Source organism: Palaemon carinicauda, chromosome 35 (assembly GCF_036898095.1).
Source record: "Palaemon carinicauda isolate YSFRI2023 chromosome 35, ASM3689809v2, whole genome shotgun sequence".
Taxonomy (NCBI): domain Eukaryota; kingdom Metazoa; phylum Arthropoda; class Malacostraca; order Decapoda; family Palaemonidae; genus Palaemon; species Palaemon carinicauda.
The window spans coordinates 18589041-18596239 of NC_090759.1; the positions used below are offsets into that span (position 1 = coordinate 18589041).

The 7199-nt window shown below is 40.9% G+C and overlaps 1 protein-coding gene across 6 annotated transcripts in view; it reads right to left on the bottom strand.

Moving 5' to 3' along the window:
* The window catches only part of LOC137627648 (potassium channel subfamily K member 6-like), a 110057-nt gene that overhangs the window by 22340 nt on the left and 80518 nt on the right, over positions 1 to 7199 (bottom strand). The window lies entirely within an intron of this gene.

Genomic DNA, 7199 nt, shown 5'->3' on the forward strand with positions numbered 1-7199 from the left:
GTATAATATAGGAATAATGGTTTTGTATGAAACCACTTATAACATATTTCATTAAAGCCTTAATTGCTATTTAGGAGGGAGGCAAAAGCTAAATAACTCGGATACAGGTATGATAGAAAACTTTTGTGCTGGATGAGTAAAAACCAAGTCTGCAACTAGAGGCTTATGTAGGTTTTAATGAAGATGGATACGGTAAAACAAAGTAGGTTGAAACTACCAGTCCCCAAAAATGTGGGTCAACATATTTGAAGGAAACATTGTTATAATTCAAAAGTACAATACATCTCTGAGAGATAACCGTTTGGTATACATATTTGGCCAACATCATATCTCTTTATTTCAGAATGCTATTTCCCCAAAGGAAGACAATCTGATAGAGTAGAAACTCCAAGACCTTAGCCTTGGACCTTGACAATTCCTTGAACTGTTTGACAATATCAAAATTCTTCATGTTCTCGGTTATACAGTAATAAAACATAACACTGGCCCTGACCAGTGATCTAGCCACGGAGCAGGCCTGAATAGCTGACCTGGCAGCAACCTCCATGTTCTACATTTCTGATGTTAAGAAGGTTTTGATTATTCATCAGCTTATCACTAGACACGCCCAGGATAAGGGCAACCACATTGGGATAGATCGGCAGAGGGCTTGGATGTGCCTCTGAGTCTATACTGTATAGAACTTTCTCTGACAAGAAAGGGCTAAAGGTTGCAACCTCAACGATCTGCTAGATCGCAGCGAGTTCTCAGCTACTGAGACAATGTTGTTAAAAAACGATGCAGGGTGTCATGGGGCTAAATAGATAGTAATACATCGAACTGATGCTTAGTGCTGAGAGACGGGGAAACTTGGCACCTATGGCACAGCGTCTGTTCATTACTTGGGCATCTGAAGGTCACCCAGGCCATCTAAATGGCAGATAAGTGTCGTTTATCTTGATGAAGTGGATGTTCCTGATCCTGATCCTGATCCAGATGTCTAAAGTCAAAACATCAAGAAGGACTAATCAGCTGAACTGGTGAAAATGCTAAAATTTTCACCTCCTCATCTGAGAATACCTCGTCTGCGGAATGAGCCTGCCAAATCCCCTTATACCGAGGCAGCCATTTTTTATTATTATCACTAGCTAAGCTACAACCTTAGTTGGAAAAGCAAGATGCTATAAGCCCAAGGGCTTCAACAGGGAAAAATAACCCAGTGAGGAAAGGAAATAAGGAAATAAACAATAGAAGTAGTAATGAACAATTAAATAAAATATTTTAAAAACATTAACATTAAAAAAATTTTCACATATAAACTATAAAAAGACATATCAGCCTGTTCAACATAAAAACATTTGCTGCAAGTTTGAACTTTTGAAGTTCTACTGACTCAACTACCCGATTAGGAAGATCCTTCTACAACTTGGTCACAGCTGAAATAAAACTTCTTGAGTACTGTGAAGTATTGAGCTTGATGATGTAGAGTGCCTGACTATTAGAATTAACTGCATGCCTAGTATTACGAACAGGCTGGTACTGTCTGGGAAGATCTGAATGTAAAGGATGGTCAGAATTATAAAAAAAAATTTATGCAACAGGCACAAGGAACTAATTAAATGACTGTGCCAGAGATTGATATCTAGCTCAGGAATAAGAAATTTAATATACTGTAAGTTCCTGTCCAACAAATTAAGATGAGAATCAGCAGCTGAAGAACAGACAGGAGAACAATACTCGAAACAAGGCAGAAAAAAAGAATTAAAACACTTCTTCAGAATAGATTGATCACCAAAAATCTTAAAAGATTTTATAAATAAGCCAATTTTTTTGTGCAACTGAAGAAGACACAGAATGTGTTTCTCAAAAGTAAATTTGCTGTCGAGACTCATACCTAAAATTCTAAAAGTCATACAAAGTTGAAGGAACATTATCAATGCTGAGATCCGGATGTTAAGAAACCACTGTCTTTGACCTACTTACAATCATACTTTGAGTTCTGTTAGGGTTCAACTTCATACCCAATAATTTGTGCACCGTGCACTAATTTTAGCTAGATCTCTATTAAGGGATTCAGCAACCCCTGATCTATATTCAGGAGATTGCAAAAATGCAGAGAGTAGTATTATCTGCCTATGCAACAAGCTTGTTTTCTAGGCAAAACCACATGTCAAGTGTATATTAGTATGAAAAGAAAAGTAATGGGCCAAGAACACTACCCTAAGGAACCCCAGATATCACATTTCTATACTCACTATGGTGCCCATAGGCAGCCTTCAAGGCTGTGGAAAATCTGCATAATACTAGAAGATCCACTCATATTTCACAAAACACTAAAAAAGTCAAAGAAATGAGACGGTAATACAGCGTGGAGTTGATGATTGTAGTGAAGAAAGGAGATCAGTCTCTGACCGACGACCAAGAGTAGAGTGACCTCTGCCTTGGAGTAGCTCATGAAACCTGTCCAGCCTTGGAGTTCCCTGGTAACCTATTGTAGTTACAAGTTATTTTCTTTTTTTTCTAGTCATAGTAAATTGATTTAAGAGGAAACCCATATGAGAGAGAGAGAATGAATTGCAGCAAAGACTCAGGCTCCTAAAGGAATTTGTTTCCATTAACAGACTCTTAAATTGTGAATGCCAGATAGCATATGTATAAATGCATACAATTAGCTATTGTAGGCACAAAGGTTTCTCATAAAAAAAGCTCTTGGGTTAGAGTGATAAAATAAATCACATTATTTTAGATTCCTGTCTGCTTCATGCATGTCAGGGGCCTAGTAAGGTAGTATCTAGCTCAAAGAGCATTCAGGAGAGAGCAAGCACTAGGGTGAGCCAAGCGACCGCGTTGAGCAATGCTATGTGATCACCTAAGTGAATGCTGAGTGCGAAACATGACAGAATCATGAGACCACACAGGGCTGCTATCCGTCAGTGTGCAAGCTTGGCTCATGCACTCTACCAAAAAAGGTAAAGCAGGCTCAGAAGAGCATGAACAGTAACAGATATGTGATTTAGGCTCCCTGTGAGCCTGGATCTTTCCGAGACTGAATCACGTCAAAAGTGTAGATTACACAGTATGAGCAGTCATAGCTGGGTGATTCAGGCTCAGTGATCCTGGATCTTGCTGTAATCCTGACTTACGTTGCACGTCGGTATCACTTAGCATTGAGAGATTGCTTGTTTAAAGTAAAACTCTTCTTAGGTGATAGCTTTTACCTTTGGCACCCTATCCAGGCTGGCTGTTAGCTTGTTTGGCATGTGAGCCTGGGTCAGGAGGCACTGAGAGATCGCTTGTAGAAGCAAAGCTCTGAGGTGAAAGGATAACTTTCACTTTAGGCACAATCAGCCTCTGAGACAACTTGCCAAGATCACATGGGAGCTCTGAAGAGCTAGAGTTTTACTGCATACGACTGAAAGATAAACTACCAGGCTAGGGCAGCAGTTCGTGGTAGTGACTGCGTCCATCAAAAACCCTGAAGGGTCAGCAAGCTCAGAGGGAGAATATGGCAAAGCATATCTCTCAAGTGAAAAGCTAGCTTCCACTTGAGGGTGCTGAGAGGTAGCTTGTTAAGCTAACTTCCAAAATCCTGCTGACCAAGTAGGGCAATCAGAATACGAAACAACCGCTTCTAATAAGCGAGGCAGAAAACGTTAAGTCAACAGCACTCAAGAGGACAGGTGTTGCTCGCATGTCCGCCCACATATCAGTGAACACAGACGGAAACAGACTTCCTCTTAGAGGTTCTCTGATTGTAAGACTTCAGGCAAGTCTAATTCCGAGGAGGTAAAGGTGAGTGTTTACCTTTATCCAACTTAAAATAGTTAATGGAGCCATGATATTAAGCGTCTGATTGTAAGACTTCAGGCAAGTCTAATTCCGAGGAGGTAAAGGTGAGTGTTTACCTTTATCCAACTTAAAATAGTTAATGGAGCCATGATATTAAGCGTCTCCAACTAAAGGACACTATCCCGGAGACCCTAATGCGTCATACTGGGAATAAAACCAAGAGTAAAAGTTTCATTTTGCCAAGCCAATGAAAGTGGAAGCAGCCATCTGTCTTCTACCATGGCTGAGATCAAAGTGAAGAAGCTATGAGTGAGCAAAGTTTTATAGCCATATGCCAGCATGCGCTGATCTCTTCTCCTATATCAAGAATGTAGGGATTGTATTCTGTGTAGGAACACACAACATAACCTTCATAAAAGTTAGATACAGAGATTCTCAGCTAGCGATCTGCTTTAAAATATGGGAGATCCTACCACAATCAAAGAGGACCAAGAATAAAAGAATAGATTCCCAAGCTATTAAATTCTTTCAGAAATAAGAGATTCTTACAACAACCAACCCTTAACTGAAGGAGAAATCTGAGGAGAGTCAGAGAGAAATCCCATAAAATTGTAATGAAGTATTGACAGACTCCTGAATCATTGAATTTTCCTTTACCTTCATTCCTGAAGAACCAACTGTCCATAGGGTAACTGAAGTGAGTAATTACTGCCAACACTATTGGAATCAACAATATAACTCCTGGCAACAAAGCTATCTACACTTGAACTGCATCTGGCACAAACCCGAGAGAACATGTGGTGCTAACATAACGACTGCCGGTGTTCAAGCCAGGGTATAAGTTGGGCATGTCATAATACAGATCTAATATCTTGGCACCTATAAAGGCAAATAATTTGGGGTTATTACAATAGTGTGGTGTCTATAGGTGAATGTTGAAAAAAATCTTTAGACCACCTTAGATTGACATTTAGACCAAAACTTTACTCTTAAAATCCTTTTTAGCCCTAAACCCTTATAATAGAAATAGAGAAGAGCATACTTTACCCTAGACAGCCTGTAGCTCACCGACCCATTTGACTAAGGCCGAGGCCAAAAGAAACTATAGCTTAACAGTCAGACAATAAACTGAGGAAATCAGAGGGGAAATGACGTTTCTTGATTTTTTTTTCTTTAATTATGAAGAGGAGACATGATCAATTCAAGACTGAATCAGACAACCTTATTCTCATTTAGATTTCTAACTACATATTTACATAGAACATCCCTCCCAAGATATATTTAGAGGAAGAGCATGCAGATGGAAATAGGCTATGAACACATGGCAGTCAGGAGTTATGCCTGTGCTTACAGTACAAGACTCCCCATGAACAGGCGCAATACTAAATTTGACTGGGTGACTGACGGTGTTATGCAAAGTATAGAAAGTAATGGATTAAGGAAGGTAGAAGGCTGGGGGGGACAAAAAGCACTAAACATTCTACCTGTATCATTAAATGAGATTCAATAAACTAATCCCTACAAAATTTAAACATATAACCTTGGGTATGGTTGTACTACTATAAACACCAAAGAGCAAAATTCGAGTTGAAAACTGCTGGCATTAAGGACCACGTGCAAAAAACGTGTGAGCATGACAAATTCGTAGATAATTTGTATTTTTCCTAACTATACAAACCTTAGCTAGGGGTTATACTTTCAGCGGAGCTAAAATGACGAGCCATTAAAATTTAGCAAGGGTTAACTACCCACACCGCTAGTTAGCGGGGGTAGGGGGGGTAGCTTGCTACCACTCTCGTTCACACACCTGTGATTTAGTCACTTTGCTTAGAGGTGGACTTCAAGGGGGATAGGGATGGCGGGCAAGTTTGTATAATAGCTAAGGTTTGTATAGTTAGGAAAAATACAAATTATCTACGAATTTGTCATTTGTTCCGTAACTGGAATACAAACCATGCTATTTGTTAGGGGTGACTCACCCATTAGGAAGGGTGGACATCCCTACCAATCTGGCTTTTGGCTTTGCCCGGGGGCTCCTTATCTGAGTATGCTAGTACTCAAAAATAAGGAGTCCCTGCCCTCGCTAAACCTTACTATGCAAGGTCCGCGGCCTACGCAAGCTGTGTGTTGAGACGTGCAGAAGTGTGACTGTCTAGGTAAAGTTATTCCGAGTCTATGTAGGAACAACCTGATGTAACTAAGACTTCCCAATACCACCTCGCCAGGGTATGGGGACGCAACAGTATTAGCTTAATACTAGGTACACAAGGGAGCATGGTTTACCTGTAGTGGTTTGAGGTCAGCTTATGCAGAGAACCAAGGATGCTGCTTTCCCCACCAGAGGGTAGGATGAAGAAAAGAATAAGAGCCAGTCAAATCTTTCCATTCACGCAGACTAAAACCGGGTAACAGTGTCCTCCACCTTCTGCTACTTGTCCAATAAGGAGCTTGAGGTATACAACCAGCTGTTGTGCAGCCACCACCGGACCGATAGAGATGGTATCGAGTTCCTGTGGGTCACATCTTGCAGGAGAAAGGTTGTGAAAGTCACCTGGAGCATTCACATCTTTTCTTGTAAAACCTGTGTCACAGAGTAATCTGCTAAGAAGGACCAGGGGCATACTTATGCCCCTGACACTGTGAATCGTCATGTCGAGATGATGTTTCGGTGATCCTCCTCTAGTCTCTCCCAGTGCTGATGACAAGAGAAGGGACCCAGGCAGGCTGTTGCCATTTTCTTTAGGTAAAGTCTCATTTCTTACCCTGGGTACAGTAACAGATGATCTGGATCGTCCGTTACCGAGTTGAGAATTGTGTAGGATCCATCACCTCTGGAGACTGTGTCTGGCGACATATTCAGGGACGAAACTGAACATTGTCTTTTGCCCTTCTCAATAATGGGCGATGTCGAAAGAGAGACCATGAAGTTCCTTGACTCGTTTGGTTGCTGTCCGAGTGTGTAGGAACATTGTGTTCTTAAATCAGGAGAAAATTTGTTGCCTGGTGAAGTGGAACATAAGGAGGTCCATTTAGGGATCGGAGATTTGAACCATGTTCCGAGTGGAAGGTCTCAATTCCGACTGGGCAAAGGCAAGTTGTAAATCCGTATGAGTTGGGAAACGTCTATCAATGAGAGGGTGTCCCTTTCTTTCAGTTTGAAGGTGAAGGATCAAGGTTGAGTGATCATCTTTACCTGTCGGAACTGAATAGGGGGTCTTTTCCTCTTGTATATACTCGATGATTCCGCTATTGCTGGAATCGAGGTATCGAGTGGAGAGAGACAGTTTTACATGACACCAACTACACAAGACATTATACTGCCTGGTAGACTGATGCTGAGGAATTCCTCAGATATCTAGACAACCTTTTCACAAAGAGGTATTGGGTAGTCTTCAGGTGTACAATCATAGCAAAGCTATAGCTTGTGGTAG